This window comes from Salmo trutta, chromosome 21, assembly GCF_901001165.1.
Source record: "Salmo trutta chromosome 21, fSalTru1.1, whole genome shotgun sequence".
NCBI classification, from domain to species: domain Eukaryota; kingdom Metazoa; phylum Chordata; class Actinopteri; order Salmoniformes; family Salmonidae; genus Salmo; species Salmo trutta.
This window is the reverse complement of record NC_042977.1, coordinates 12,955,211-12,972,376: the sequence shown is the minus strand read 5'-3', so window position 1 is coordinate 12,972,376 and position 17,166 is coordinate 12,955,211. Positions and strand designations below refer to the sequence as shown.

Genomic DNA, 17,166 nt, shown 5'->3' with positions numbered 1-17,166 from the left:
ATACAGAAGATAGCCCTATTTGGTAAAAGACCAAGTCCATATTATGGCAAGAACAACTCAAATAAGCAAAGAGAATCGACAGTCCATCATTACTTTAAGACATGAAGGTCAGTCAATATGTAAAATGTCAAGAACTTTGAAAGTTTCTTCAAGTGCAGTCCCAAAAACCTCTGCTGCAGAGGATAAGTTAACTGCGCCTCAGATTGCAGCCCAAATAATTGCTTCAGAGAATTCAAGTAACAGACACATCTCAACATCAACTGTTCAGAGGAGACTGTGTAAATCAGGCCTTCATGGTCGAATTGCTGTAAAGAAACCACTACTAAAGGACACCAATAAGAAGAAGAGACTTGCTTGGGCCAAGAAAGACAAGCAATGGACATTAGATCGGTGAAAATTTGTCCTTTGGTCTGATGAGTCCAAATTTGAGATTTTTGGTTCCAACCGCCATGTCTTTGTGAGACGCAGAGTAGGTGAATGGATGATCTCCGCATGTGTGGTTCCCACCATGTGGGGGTGCTTTTCTGGTGACACTGTCTGTGATTTCTTTAGAATTCAAAGCACACTTAACCAGCATGGCTATCACAACATTCTGCAGCTATACACCATCCCATCTGGTTTGCGCTTAGTGGGACTATCATTTGTTTTTCAACAGGACAATGACCCAAAACACACCTCCAGGCTGTGTAAGGGCTATTTGACAAAGAAGGAGAGTGATGGGGTGCTGCATCAGATGACCTGGCCTCCACAATCACCCAGTGTTTACCCAATTGAGATGGTTTGGGATGAGTTGGACCACAGAGTGAAGGAAAATCAGCCAGCATATGTGGGAACTCCTTCAAGACTGTTGGAAAAGCAATCCTCATGAATCTGGTTGAGAGAATGCCAAGAGTCTGTAAAGCTGTCATCAAGGCAAAGGGTGGCTACCTTGAAGAATCTCAAATATAAAACATATTTTTATACTTTTCTGGTTACTACATGATTCCATATGTGTTATTTCATAGTTTTGGATGTCTTCACTATTATTCTACAATGTAGAAAATAGTAAAAATTAAAGAAAAGCTGTGGAATGAGTGTGTGTCCAAACTTTTGACTGGTACTGTATATAGATATTCTTTGTTATTGTTTTTGTTGGGCAGCAGGTAGCCTAGCGCTTAGAGTGCTGGGCCAGTAACCACAAGGTTGCTAGATTAAATCCCTGAGCTGACAAGGTAAAAATCTGTCATTCTGCCCCTGAACAAGGCAGTTACCCCACTGTTCCTAGGCTTTCATTGTAAATAAGATTTTGTTCCTAACTGACTTGCCTAGTTAAATAAAAGCTTTGATGCTATCATCAACGATGCTATTCAGGCCAATTTTTTTATTTTGGAAAAGTTTTATTGTTACATTTCCTTTACAAACAGCTAGTTTAAATTTGTACAACATTTATACACATAAAAATGGCATAAAAGCATAAAAACAGCATTTGAATATTACTTTTAAGTTTGTTAAAAAGTACATATTTCTCATTTAAAAACAATAGAAACAACCATGAATAAAAGTAATTTTTCTTGTAAAACATCCAATATGTAAAAGCCATTCAAAATGTGTATCAACAACTATTGTTTCAATTAACCCCAGAATTCAGCTATAAATAGACAATACAATCGGCCTAAGGTTTCAAGCTGTGGTGGATTTAAAATGTAACGATATGAACCAAATATCCACATTTTATGGAAATGTATCTTCTCCTTGGATAGTTTCATGTCTCCATGTTACCAAAAATCTAGTTAGTTGAAGAATAAGACTAAATCAAATGAAAACTTCAATGGAAGTGATGGAGGCATGTGAGCATGTTATTTTCTTTTAAATGACAAAATCACCTTTAAGTAACATCAAACCAAATATGGAGTTGATTTGAATTGATTTCAGGTGATTTGCGCATAATTGTTTTAACATGTTCTCATGCCCCCACCACTTCCATTGAAAGTTAGCTGAAGTTTGTAGTGGCTGTTTAAAGAAAAACTGTAATCCATGGTTCAGTTATCTTGGCCTATAGACTACTTTCAGGGTTGTGGAACCATCTAACATCAAGTTGTAAAATAGTGAACTACTCTTTTAAATGGTTGAAAGCCACAGCGATACAATTGTGTGACAACTAAACCAAAAATCCCACATTGTTTTTTCATTGGAATTTGGTTGTGCTCTTTGGTGGTTGAAAGTATAATGATAAACACATTGGAAATTCTAACTTTTAGCTGTCTTTTTGAGTGGGTGAATATAGGTTGTAATGTCATTGATCAACGTCTCAACAAAATATTATCCATTGAATTATACATTTTTGGGGGGTATTTTTTAATATATATTTTTTTACCCCTTCTCCCCAATTCCGTGACATGCAACTGGTAGTCCACGTTGAAATGACATGTGTGCACAGTGGGATGTGAGGAACATGATGCTGAGCAAGATGGTTTGGAGAAAAAAAGAACGCGGCGCGAGCGAGTGGTCGCGTGATATTTAAAAAAAAACATATTTAGGGAGATTTTCTGAAGTCTGAAGGTCTTCAATTCTGCTAAACTGAGTTCTCGGGATTAACATGATGATGGTCGGTAAAGGAGGGGGAATACGGTGGCGACCTCTTCGTTTAAACTAGTTTAAACTAGTCTAGCCTTTTCTCAACAACGGGCAAATCTGAAAGAGAGGCTAAGGTAACGACCAAAAACGTTTTCTTCTAGCCAGCTCGATGTATTAGGGAGAAGGTCCTGTTTTTAAACGACGTAGGACATAGGTGAATGTTAGCTAGTTAGCTAGCGTGTTATTTGAGACAACCGTTATCTTGCCTGGCTATCTTGCCTGGCTTCCAAGCTAAGTGTTTAGCTAGCTAACGTACCTAGGGTAATGTTTTTGTAATTGACTATCGTGTATACAGTTTACAGTGGTGATTGCAATAGCTATATTAAATAACTCATTATGGAACCTCACAAACCCAAGGCAATTTCACTACAGTTTATTTGATTTCACTGTGTACCTAACGTTAGCTAACAAGCCAAGAGTTAGCTGAAAAAGCTATCCGTACTAATTTTCTTTTCTGTGGGTGCCAACCCGACTGCTACTAGGGAAAGGTAATTTTATGTCCAACAAGCTGCCTACATAGTTTTTATTGAGAAACGGCTGCATTTCTGCATATAGAAATTGGAATTAATGACCGTTATTTTCCTACGTGACGTTACGTGCTAGAACGATAACCAGCTAGAACAAACCTTGGATGTAGTAATCGTTAGCCAAACAGTTTCGCAACTAAAACGAGAGTTTCTATGGTGGGACACATTCAGGTAGGTCCCTCCCGTTCCGTTTGCTTCCGTTTTAATACGTTTTTTGTAACAGAATCAGCGTAATGACTACGGACGGACTGGGACTACAATTCGGCCCTGACATTTTATCCACTCCAGCCCACATCCACTGCCTGCTCCGTACTCCAGCACCCTACACTTGTGAGGAGAAAGACATTTTCAAAAATGTTTTATGCGATTGGAGAACACATTGGGAGGTATCTTAGACCATTCCTCTATACACAATTTTTCCAGATTCTTAATATCCTAGCCTGCGTTTATGGACTGTCCTCTTCAATTCAAACCACAGGTTTTCAATGGCGGAGACTGAGATGGCCATTGCAAAATGTTGATTTTGTGGTCAAGTAACCTTTTCTTTGTGGATTTTGATGTTTGCTTAGTTATTGTCTTGCTGGAAGATCCACTTGCGGCCAAGTGTTCACCTCCTGGCAGAGGCAACCAGGCTTTTGCTAAAATGTCCTGGTACTATGGGGCTATTTTGCTTCCACTGGTCCTAGGTCCCTTGTTAAGGTCAACGGCATCATGCACTTTACCTAGTACCAGGATATTTTAGCCAAAAACCTGGTTGCCCCTGCTGTAGGCGGACACTTGGCCGCAAGTGGGTCTTCCAGCAAGACCGTTACCCCAAGTACTAATCAGTCAACCATTTCTGTACCAGTGACTGGTGAGACATCAAATCAAATCAAATCAAATTTATTTATATAGCCCTTCGTACATCAGCTGAAATCTCAAAGTGCTGTACAGAAACCCAGCCTAAAACCCCAAACGGCAAGCAATGCATGTGAAAGAAGCACGGTGGCTGGGAAAAACTCCCTAGGAAAAACTCCTGAGAAAGGCCAAAAACCTAGGAAGAAACCTAGAGAGGAACCAGGCTATGAGGGGTGGCCAGTCCTCTTCTGGCTGTGCCGGGTGGATATTATAACAGAACATGGTCAAGATGTTAAAATGTTCGTAAATGACCAGCATGGTCAAATAATAATAATCATAGTAATTGTCGAGGGTGCAACAAGCACGTCCGGTGAACAGGTCAGGGTTCCGTAGCCGCAGGCAGAACAGTTGAAACTGGAGCAGCAGCATGGCCAGGTGGACTGGAGACATGGTCCTCATCCTGTTTTTTTTTATTTTTTATTACCAGCTGATGTTTAAAACCAATGCAATATGTAAAAACACCAACTCACCACTATAACTGTGCCTCTACTCTAGCCATTTTGTTTGCCTCCTTGTTGTGCTGTCTTATCTGTCTCAGCACCTTCTCTGATGTCTCTCTGTTTTCTCTCTGCCAGTCTGCTTAAGCCTTATGTTATAAAAGCCAAGCTAACAACATAGGCTATATTGCAAATTAGTGCCTGTCATGTATTCCCCTGAATCAACAGCTACTGTACCCTAACAGCCTTGCCTCATAGCCATACAAAACATTATTTATGTATTTCTGATACCTACTAAAGGTTACTTAAGACAAACAAAAGTAGGGAAGTTGGACGCACCAATATCATACCTCCCCTCTTAATGTAATGGTGAGAGGTTAGCATGTCTTGGGAGGTATAATATTTGTATGTTTGACTTTCTTTACGATTCATTGAGGATTATCCGTAATCATGGAAGCATCCACGTTAAGTAGCTGACAAGCAGGGTGTGCTTTACCTGTTAAAACAGACTTCTTTATCTTCCCCATGAGCACTGATCTTAGCATAATGGAAAAGTGAAACTAATAGCACTTTCTGGTGATCCACCTTATTGCATAAACACCGCATTGGGTAGTCTTAGATCGGTTGTCTCTAAAGAGTGAAGGCTTCTCCCGAGGATTTTTTTAACCAAGGTTGTGGCGCCGCTAAGAATGGCCGAGGGTGGCAGAGATTTTTGCGTGTTTGAACACCTGTAACTGCCATTTTCTGCATTGTAGAGCAACAAAATTGCCTTATAACAAATATAAAATTTAAAAAAGCATTGGTCTAGATTACAATGCCTCTCTTACATTCTTTGGGCAGAGCCCAAGAGTAGATTGGGTAAGGTTTGACATAGCCTAAACCAGGGATCATCATTTATTTTTTTCATGAGTGGATGGTGGGGAGCCGGAACAATTTGTATTGCAATTTGACTGCAAGAAGCCTGGACAGATATAATGTTTGACTCAAACGAAGTCATTTCAAACCTTGCTTACCTTTTCGTATATGATCATGTCTCTTTATTATGTATGAGAATACTTGTACAGATTTCCAAATTGTAAAATCAATTGGAGCTGATATCCTGGTGTCTTATGTCCAACAATGAAAATGCTCAGAACTTTGGGGGGGGGGGGGGGCGGAGCAAATAAAACACACCAGGTGGGGAACCCTGGCCTAAGCCATTTCTCACAGCCAGACAGCCTATTTGCACACAACACTGACTCCTTCATCCTCAATTCCCTTTTCCTCCTCTGCATCTGTCCTGTAGGCGATGTGCCATGTGAATGACTGAGAACCACCATGAAGCCCTCACACAAGCTGCTGTTCGTCCTGTGCCCCATGCTGGTCCTGGGCTTCATCTACTACTACTCTGGGAAGCTACACCTGCCTATATGGGGCCAGAAGCCACGTGAGTTACACTAGACAGCCTACACCTCTCTCCAATCATCCATCCATTCGCCTGTCTATTTGCTAGACTGCTGGTCTGCCTCTTTTTCAATTGACTTGCTTTTCAGTCTGTTGATTTACCTGTCTTTGTGTGTCTGTCTCCTTGTCGGTCAAGCTACTGTCTCTCTGTCTGTCAACCTGTGTGCTTGTCAGTCAGTCCATTGTTCACGGATGGTCTCGTCTGTCAGTTTGTGTGTCAAGTCTTCCTCACTTCCTGTTGCCGTTTCGGACCACAAGCGTATATCTCGATTAGCCCGCTAGTCCCATCAGTCAATGCCTCCCCCGGTCCCCTTGGGAGAGCTTAATTAGAGTTGATGTACAGCCGCTCAGACTCCCTGTCTGACTTCCTGCTACTAGAGAGGATTGCAATAGACCATGCAAGACAGGTCTAGCTGTTAGCTATATACTGTACATGTATTACTATTCCATAGGTAGCCCATTTCTCTCATCCATTTCCTGTAGTTGACGAGGACTACATTTCCACCTGGACGGTACTTCTACAGCAGGGTTTCCTAACTGGCGGCCCGCGGGTTTTTATTTTTTTTATTACTGAGCAAAAAAACATTTACAATTTTATTGTTAGACATAAGACTAAGAACACCAGGAAATCATCTCCAAGTGATTTTAATTTTGTAAATCTGTTTACAAATGTAAGCAAGGTTGGATATGTTTGTTTTATGCAAATATTATATCTGTTTGGGTTTCTTGCGGTCAATTTGCCATTGACAAATTATTTGTAATCATGTTCTGGCCCCCCGACCATCCGCTGTGGTCAGCGCCCGAACCCACCTGGCATTTTTGGATATTGGCTGGTTATGAATCAGGGTGATGGAGAGGGTTATGTAACGGTGGAAAATCTGAAACCTGACAGGGCGTAGATGGTGGTGTGATGTTTCACTAGTGCGGGTCCCTGAAACTGTTATTTGTAACCAGTAGAGAGGGCTAAAAGATTTCCAATTAACATGCCGTGGAAATATTTGAACTGGCAGGTGGAGGTGTGTTTCATAACAGCAGGGAACACTGTATTTGTGCTTCTCAGTGGAAAAAGTTTTTATTTTGTGCTTTAGACTATGGTTGCCTCTGAGAAACATGTAGCCGGAGACGTTGTGTTGAAGAAAGCTTGAGGGGCTACAAGAATATCAGTTTGACACTTCAAGTTTTGGGGTCTTGTCCACCGGAGGGTACAGTAACAACACAGTGAGACAAGGCGTCTGACGGGATGGCTAGCTTTTGGATGCCATCCTAAGTATCGGACTTCCTCAAGTTATCGCCGCGGCTCCAATAACTTGTCTTACTCTTTGAATACTCCTCCCATTTAAATTAGTAATAAAAATTGGAATTTTAGATTGGTGTGCTCCTTGAAAGAAACTTATTTGAGTCTTTCATTTTACTCCTTTGAAGTTGTATTTTTTTGTCATTCGAGTTATTCGAAAATGATGAATTAGTTATTTGAAATATATTCAGAAATGATTTATGAGGGTTCCGAAGTCACTGTTTCCAATTATATTTCTCACAACACCAAGATGACATATTTATTCCAGAAAAATACTATTTGGGAGTTGGCGCTTTTTGCACGCTGCTTGCCAGATGTTGAGGTCCTGATGTTTTGTTTGTCCAAGAGGACAGGTAGCATGTTGACAAGTCCCTTTTGTGTACTCTCCCAAACTGACCTTGTGATCTGTTATTTCACCAGAGAGAATCAAACAGGATAATCCCCGTTCTACACTTTTGAGGTATTCTACTCTGGGAGTCTTTGAGTCACCGTTCAAGGTGCATACCTTTTTAACTACTGTTATGTAAATATATATCCTTACAGTGAATAGGCTACATTTTATTTTGGCGTTTTACAATGTAGGCCTAACACTAAACTGGTGTGTCACAAACCCTGAAATGGTCAACCGAGCAGGTAGGCTATAGGGCTGAGTCCTCATGTTTGAACCATGATTTGAAGGCTATTTTGGCTTTTGATATGACCTACCTGACCCCTTGAACTTCAAACAAGTTAATATGAATGTTTTCATACCCGCTGTGGCAACTTGAGAGGATGTTTGACACTTCTGAAGTTGTCGTGACAAGACCCCTGTGTGCATCGCCTTACACCATCAATATTTAGGGTCCCCGGTTTCCCTCTCTGATTTCATTACTCTCAAGGATTAGAGCAATGATGCCCACATTGCCCATATACTACACTTGGTTATAGTGTCAGGAGACTGAGCCCCCTCTCCCAAGTCCAATTGCACGTCACTGACTAAGGGGTCTTTATTCATCTCTCATAAAGATGCCTTGGCTGGATTTGAGTGAGTGCTTCAATTTGACAGTCAGTCTGTATCTGTTTAATATCAGAGCCTCTCGAGGCTTGTAAGGGGTCCTCCACTACCGTCAAAACAACCGGAAATGGCTTGACGGTGTGCAGTAGGAAGTGATAGTATTAGCCCCCTTTGACTTATGTATGATTAAGGCTTAGCATTGGAGAAGAGGACATCTTGACATCTTGGTGGTCTTGGTAGTCTTCCCTGTGGCTCAGTTGGTAGAGCATGGTGTGTGCAACGCCAGTATGGTGTGTGCAACGCCAGGGTTGTGGGTTCGATTCCCACGGGGGGCCAGCACAAAAAAAATCTGAAATGCACGAAATGAAATATATGCATTCACTACTGTAAGTCGCTCTGGATAAGAGCGTCTGCTAAATGACAAATGTAAATGTATTGTTATTGTTTCTCACAGCCCTCATCGTTTCTGTCTGCCACCCTCGGCACTGTCACGCAGGTGTGACTCGACTGTGAAAGACCACACCTGTGTTTGGCGTATAACCAGTTTGTAGTTTGCGTCGGCGACAATCTATGCAGCACATCAGCCACCTATGGTTTCATACACGGCTTTCGTCCTTTCTACACAGCTAGGTTTTTATCTAGGCAAGGCAGCAAGCACGCTTGGCTATATTGTTACAATTAGTTCCTAATTGGGAATTGTATTTGTTAACACGGACTTGTTGTACCATTTGAGAGAGAGTTTGGTTAAAATGCCAGTTTATGGCATAGGTATGTGCATCTTTCCCTTCTGTATACATGCTTTGCAATACCGGAACGATATGTTTTAGTTTGAAACAAATCGATGCGATATGACGATTTGTTGCATAAACACATTCATTTCCCATTCTAAATTCAAATCTGCCGCTGATGGAGCTCATGGATCTGTCTGAGCTGACTTCTCTCTCTGTGTGTGTGTGTGTGTGTGAGAGAGAGAATTATGTTTGTCTATGGTATGTACTATGTAGAAGCCTGATTTGAGCCATAAGGAAGACAAGGCATCTACCACTCCACTATCAGATTAGGGGACTCAGTAAAGGTTCTGAAATCCCATCACCCACTAATTAACTTGTCATTTTTGCCGATTTAATTGTTAGCGGTTTGCCGTAACAAATTTAGTTGTTAACTTCTCAGGGCTACGTGGGACGCTACCGTCCCACCCACGGTTCACAATATTCAACAGCCGGTGAAATATCAGGGCGGCAAATTCAAAACAAAAAAATGTCATAATTCAAATTTCTCAAACCTACAACTATTTTACACCATTTTAAATATACACCTCTCCTTAATCCAACCACATTGTCCGATTTCAAAAAGGCTTTACGGCGAAAGCATAAAGTTAGATTATGTTAGGACAGTGCCAACACAAGAAAAACCACACAGCCATTTTCCAAGCAGGAGAGGGGTCACAAAAACCAGAAAAACAGCTAAAATTAAGCACTAACCTTTGACGATCTTCATCAGATGACACTCCTAGGACTCAATGTTACACAATACATGTATGTTTTGTTCGATAAAGTTCATATTTATATCCAAAAACCCCATTTTTACATTGGTGCGTGATGTTCAGAAAATATTTTGCCTCCAAAACTTCCGGTGAATCAGCATAACAATTTACAAAAATACTCATCATAAACGTTGATAAAATATTAAACTGATATTCAAAGAATTATAGATAAAAAATCTCCTTAATGCAACCGCGGGGAAAGCACACTTTGCAATAATCTGAGTACAGCGCTCAGAAAAATACATCAGGCAATACAGATACCCGCCGTTTTGGAGTCATCTAAAATCATAAATAGCATTATAAATATTCCCTTACCAGGTCCACAACAAATGTTGTTTTGTTCAATAAAGTCCATAATTTATGTCCAAATAACTAATAAAGTAAAAAAAAAAAGTTGTATTTACGTTCGTTCAAACATGTCAAACGTTGTCAAACATCAATCTTTAGGCCCTTCAGAACGTGAAGATTCAATATTTCAACCGGACGGTTGCTGTGTCTTGAAAAAGGTTTTGGAACGGGAGGGATCCATCCTCGTGAACGCGCTCCAAGAAGTGATGTCACCCCATGCCTCAACAACTTCCTCTCCTTGTCATTCGGGCTCTGTTCATCGTAGAAGCTTCAAACAACTTTGTAAAGACTGTCGACATCTAGTGGAAGCCGTAGGAAGTTATTACAATTATTACTACGTCACTGTGTATTCAATAGGAAACGACTTGCAGAGAGCCCATGCATCCAGATTTCCACTTCCTGGTAAGATTTCTCTCAGGTTTTTGCTTGCCATATGAGTTCTGTTATACTCACAGACACCATTCAAACGGTTTTAGAAACTTCAGAGTGTTTTCTATCCAAATCTAATATGCATATCCTAGCTTCTGAGTTTGAGTAGGAGGCAGTTTAATATGGGCACATATTTTTTCCGAAATTGTCAATACTGCCCCCTAGCCCCAACAGGTTAAAGTCCATAATTTGTCCAAATACCTCCTTGTTGTTTGCGCGTTCAGTAAGCTACTCCAAATGTAGGGAGCGCGCCAAAAATTTCACAACGAAAAGTAAAAAAAGTTATATTTACGTTCGTAGAAACATGTCAAACGTTGTATAGCATCAATCTTTAGGGCCTTTTTAACATAACTTCAATAATATTCCAACCGGATGATTCCAATGTCTTGAAAAACGTTATGGAACACAGCTACCTCATCACGTGAATGCGCGCCAATGAACTCATGTCATTTTCCGAGTCACCTACTTCCCAGCCTTCTTGTTCGCTCTCTGTTCACAGCAAAATCCTGAAACAAGGTTCTAAAGACTGTTGACATCTAGTGGCAGCCCTAGGAAGTGCAAAATGAACCTTAAGTCACTGTGTGTTAGATGGGCAATGACTTGAAAAGACTACAAGCATCAGATTTCCCACTTCCTGGTTGGATCTTTATCAGATTTGTGCCTGCCATATTAGTTCTGTTATAGTCAAAAACATTATTCAAACAGTTTTAGAAACTTCAGAGTGTTTTCTATCCAAATCTACTAATAATATGCAAATATTTGGCTCTGGGCCCGAGTATTAGGCAGTTTACTCTGGGCACACTTTTCATCCGAAATCGAAAATACTGCCCCCTATACCCTAAACTTAACAATGATGCATCTTCAACAATAAACTATAATTCTGAAGACTAAGATGCCTAGTTTATGGCACAGTGTCTTATTTGAAATACGTTTGATCTTTTTTCCTGAATTATGTACATTTTCACCTCAGATTCTTATTACCCAAATGTGTCCGGATGAAATTCTCTGGTAATTTTATCCAATTTTGCATTTAGATTTTTTTTGTTGTTGAATAAAACAGTTACTGTAGTTTGTCCATAAACCATAATGTTATGCTACTTGAAGTTTACATAAAACTAGAATATTTATTACATAAAAACATTGTCTGTGGACATGTTTCTCATTACCGTCATTGCTGTAAAAACTCATTTTCAAACAGTCCATTTATATTTCCCAACGGGGCTATACATGTGGGTGAGGTTTTTTTCTCGCCCGAGAAGCCTCGTTTAACTGCCATAAATAAAATGAAACCATCTAGTGTTCAGCGAAATAACAACACAATGTCAAATAATGAACATCCAATCACATTAACCGTTACTCTCTCGCGGGAATTCCACTAACGGTCCGTATGTAGCCAAATGTAGCTGCTGCTCATGTTGGTATCTGTACTGATGGCACAAAAGCCATGACACGTAGAGACATATTGGAGTGGTAACGCTTGTGCCAGCAGTCACTCCCGACACCACTTGTGTATACTGCAGCATCCACCGAGAGGCTCTTGCTGCCAAGGGAATGCCTGACAGCTTGAAAGACATTTGACACACCAGTGAAAATGGTTAACTTTGTTAAAGCAAGGCCCCTGAACGCTCGTGTATTTTCTGCACTATGCAATGGTATGGTCAGCGACCATGTAACACTTTTTCAACATACAGAAGTGCGCTGGTTATCAAAGGGCAAAGTATTGACACATTTTTAAAAAAATGAGACGAGCTTAAAGTTTTCTTTACTGACCATAATTTTCACTTGTCTGACTGCTTGCATGATGACGAGTTTCTCACACGACTGGCCTATCTGGGTGACGTTTTTTGTCACCTGAATGATCTGAATCTAGGATTACAGGGACTCTCCGCAACTATATCCAATGTGCGGGACAAAATTGAGGCTATAATTAAGAAGTTGGAGCTCTTCTCTGTCTGCATTAACATGGACAACACACAGGTCTTTCCATCATTGTATGATTTTTTTTTGTGTGCAATTGAACTCAAGCTTAACCTCTCTAGGGTAGGTGGCACCAAATCGTCCCACCTACGTAACAGCCAGTGGAATCCTGTGGCGCGTTATTCAAATACCTTAGAAATGCTATTACTTCAATTTCTCAAACATATGACTATTTTACAGCATTTTAAAGACAAGACTCTCGTTAATCTAACCACACTGTCCGATTTCAAAAAGGCTTTACAACGAAAGCAAAACATTAGATTATGTCAGCAGAGTACGCAGACAGAAATAATCAGACACCCATTTTTCAAGCTAGCATATAATGACACAAAAACCCAGAAGACAGCTAAATGCAGCACTAACCTTTGATGATCTTCATCAGATGACACACCTAGGACATTATGTTATACAATACATGCATGTTTTGTTCAATCAAGTTCATATTTATATCAAAAACCAGCTTTTTACATTAGCATGTGACGTTCAGAACTAGCATACCCCCCGCAAACTTCCGGCGAATTTACTAAATTACTCAAGATAAACGTTCACAAAAAGCATAACAATTATTTTAGGAATTATAGATACAGAACTCCTCTATGCACTCGATATGTCTGATTTTAAAATAGCTTTTCGGTGAAAGCACATTTTGCAATATTCTAAGTAGATAGCCCGGCATCACAGGGCTAGCTATTTAGAGACCCAGCAAGTTTAGCCTTCACCAAACTCCGATTTACTATTAGAAAAGTTTGATTACCTTTGGTGTTCTTCGTCAGAATGCACTCCCAGGACTTCTACTTCAATAACAAATGTTGGTTTGGTCCCAAATAATCCATAGTTATGTTCGAACAGCGGCGTTTTGTTAGTGCGTTCAAGACACTATCCGAATGGTAAATAAGGGTTACGAGCACGGCGCATTTCGTGACAAAAAAAATCTAAATATTCCATTACCGTACTTCGAAGCATGTCAACCGCTGTTTAAAATCCATTTTTATGCCATTTTTCTCGTAAAAAAGCGATAATATTCCGACCGGGAATCTGCGTTTAGGTAAATAGACGAAAGAAAATAAAGCACAGGATCGACTCGTGCACGCGCCTAAGCCCATTATCCTCTTATCGGCCACTTGCCAAAAGCGCAAATGTGTTTCAGCCTGGGGCTGGAATGACATCATTCAGCTTTTTCCCGGGCTCTGAGAGCTTATGGGAGCCGTAGGAAGTGTCACGTTACAGCAAAGATCCTCAGTCTTCAATAAACAGAGACAAGAAGAACAAGATCTTGTCAGAGAGGGCATTTCCTTTAAGGAATCTTCTCAGGTTTTTGCCTGCCATATGAGTTCTGTTATACTCACAGACACCATTCAAACAGTTTTAGAAACTTTAGGGTGTTTTCTATCCAAAGCCAATAATTATATGCATATTCTAGTTACTGGGTAGGAGTAGTAACCAGATTAAATCGGGTACATTTTTTATCCGGCCGTGTAAATACTGCCCCCTAGCCCTAACAGGTTATTAACTTCTTACATCTACACGTTCCGCTAGCGGAACGTCTGCTCCAATATCCAATGATGGGCGGGGCGCGAAATTCAAACTCCTCTAAATCCGAAAACTTACACTTTTCAAACATATGACTATGTTACAGCTATTTAAAGACAAGACTCTCCTTTATCTAACCAAACTGTCCGATTTCAAAAAGGCTTTACAGCGAAAGCAAAACATTAGATTATGTCAGCAGAGTACCCAGCCAGGAATAATCACACAGCCATTTTTCAAGCTAGCATATCATGTCACATAAACCCAAACCATATCTAAATGCAGCACTAACCTTTGATGATCTTCATCAGATGACACACCTAGGACATTGTGTTATACAATACATGCATGTCTGTTCAATCAAGTTCATATTTATATCAAAAACCAGCTTTTTACATTAGCATGTGACGTTCAGAACTAGCATTCCCACCGAACACTTCCGGTGATTTTACTAAATTACTCACGATAAACGTTCACAAAAAGCATAACAATTATTTTAAGAATTATAGATACAGAACTCCTCTATGCACTCGATATGTCCGATTTTAAAATAGCTTTTCGGATGAAGCACATTTTGCAATAATGTAAGTACATAGCCCGGCGTTACAGGGCTAGCTATTTAGACACCCACCCAGTGTAGCCTTCACCAAAATCACATTTCCTATAAGAAAAATGTTCTTACCTTGCTTGTTCTTCATCAGAATACACTGCCAGGACTTCTACTTCAATAACAAATGTAGGTTTGGTCCCAAATAATCCATCGTTATATCCAAACAGCGACGTTTTGTTCGTGCGTTCTAGACACTATCCCAACGCTAAATCTCGGCCACGAGCATGACGCAAAATATGACAAAAAATTTCGAAATATTCCATTACCGTACTTCGAAGCATGTCAACCGCTGTTTAAAACCAATATTTATGCAATTTATCTCGTAGAGAAGCGATAATATTCCGACCGGGAATCTGCCTGTCTGTAAACTGAGGAAAAAACCAAAAGCCGGGGGCGGGGCGTGTCACGCGCCTAAGGCTTAGTCCATTGACTGACCACTCAGCATTTGCTCTCGTGTGCTTCAGCCAGGGCTTTGAATGACATCATTCCTCTTTTTCCCGGGCTGTGAGACTCCATTGTTGACGTGAGAAGTGTCACGTAAGAGCAGAGATCCTTTGTAAACGACAGAGATAATAAAGAAGGGCAAGAAATGTTCAGACAGGGTACTTCCTGAACAGAAGCATCTCAGGTTTTTGCCTGCCATAGGAGTTCTGTTATACTCACAGACACCATTCAAACAGTTTCAGAAACTTTGGAGTGTTTTCTCTCCAAAGCTAATAATTATATGCATATTCCAGTTTCTGGGCAGGACTAATAATCAGATTAAATCGGGTACGTTTTTTATCCAGCCGTGAAATTACTGCCCCCTAGATGTAACAGGTTAAGGACAATGTCAAATGTGATATAGCAAAGCACCTGAGTGAGTTGGGTGCGCAATTACGCAGGTACTAAAACGGATGACACAAACAACTGGATTCATTATCCCTTTCATGCCCTGCCTCCAGTCCATTTACCGATATCTGAACAAGAGCCTCATCAAAATTGCAACAAGCGGGTCTGTGAAAATGGAATTTAAATCAGAAGCCACTGCCAGATTTCTGGATTGGGCTGTGCTCAGAGTATCCTGCCTTGGCAAATCGAGCTGTTAAGACACTGATGCTCTTTGCAAACACGTACCTATGTGAGAGTGGATTCTCGGCCTTCACTAGCATGAAAACTAAATACAGGCACAGACTGTGTGGAAAATGATTTAAGACTAAGACTCTCTCCAATACAACCCAACATTGCAGAGTTGTGTGCATCCTTTCAATCACACCCTTCTCATTAACCTGTGGTGAGTTATTCTCAATTTTCGATGAACAAATAAGGTTTTATATGTAAGATGGTTTACTAAAGAGCAAAATTATTGATCATTATTATTTGTGCCCTGGTCCTATAAGAGCTCTTTGTCACTTCCCATAGCCGGGTCATTCATTCTTATGTTTAATAAAGGTATAGTGTGTGTGTGGCAGGCTTACAATGATGGCAAAAAAAACATTTGAGAGTGCGCTGACCCTGGTGCTAGAGGGGATACGCAGCTGGAGGTTGAATGTTTGAAGTGGTACGGGACTATAAAAAGTTTGGGAACCACTGTCCTAGGGCAGTGTATTGCTTTGACTTGACTGTTTGTCTTTGAGAAACAACACAAGCGTGTGTGTCAGTCACGTTACACCGTTTTATTGAATGTAATCTTTCTATGATTAGTCCTGTCACAGGTGTAGAATCTTCAAGTCCTATAGTATGCCTTTGCTTTTAACCCCTCGTCATCTGTTACTTTTTCAGCTGCTCCATCGCTTTTCTAGTGGTCCCTGTAAAGAGAAGTAATGTAATCATATTTCAACACTAATTCAGCTCAGTGCAGTTGCCTCGTCCGCAGTGGTTTTTGAAGACCATTTTTTGCACAAGCCCTTAGCTGTTCTGCGAGACAGAAAAAATGTGAAATGAAATGGAATTTGAATTGTGGCCCAGTTGTACATATCACGCCCACAATCCACGCTGTGTAATGTGTCTCGACAGGTTCTGTGAGTGGTAACAGTCAACGAAGATTATTGGAATTTGCAGGTGAGACAAAATTTGCATTGTTGGATTATATATTTTTTAACATTAGGGGCCGGGGTAATTTGGACATGGCACAGTATATTGTAGAAGATATTAAAGGAATGGTTTCATTATCCAGATCCAGCCACTATTTCTTCGTTCTTTGGTGCTGCGCTCAGATCTCAGGGCATATTGGCTTTTCCTTTGTCTCAGTGGAAACAAGGGAACCGATGGTAGAGGAAGCCAGTTGGATAATATTACCTCAGTTATGGAGAGAATGAGACATTTTTTTATGTTTTGGGGAAATTAAAAAATGTTTGTCTCTCACAAGACTATACTGTATGATTAGCCTAGTTTGAGTGTTGGCTCAGCATAAAATCTTTCTTTAACTACACAGTGTCGACCACTTTCAACCATTGCAGTTTCTTAAGTAGCTGACAAGCAGGGTGTGCTTTACCTGTTAAAACAGATTTCTTTATCTTCCCCCTCCCCGTGAGCACTGATCTTAGCA

At 40.4% G+C, this 17,166-nt stretch overlaps 1 protein-coding gene across 6 annotated transcripts in view; it reads left to right on the top strand.

Annotated features, from left to right (window-relative positions):
• Positions 1-2,217: 2,217 nt before the first annotated feature.
• The window catches only part of LOC115156716 (CMP-N-acetylneuraminate-beta-1,4-galactoside alpha-2,3-sialyltransferase), a 71,801-nt gene continuing 56,852 nt past the window's right edge, over positions 2,218-17,166 (top strand). Inside the window, exons 1-3 of one of the 6 annotated variants that reach the window (XM_029704329.1) lie at positions 2,325-2,687; positions 5,760-5,900; positions 16,635-16,679. The gene's annotated coding sequence lies outside the window, so the exon portion shown is untranslated. Of the gene's footprint in view, positions 2,688-5,759; positions 5,901-16,634; positions 16,680-17,166 lie in introns of all 6 variants that reach the window. The other 5 variants (XR_003868310.1, XM_029704331.1, XM_029704328.1 and 2 more) reach the window with 5 other exon arrangements.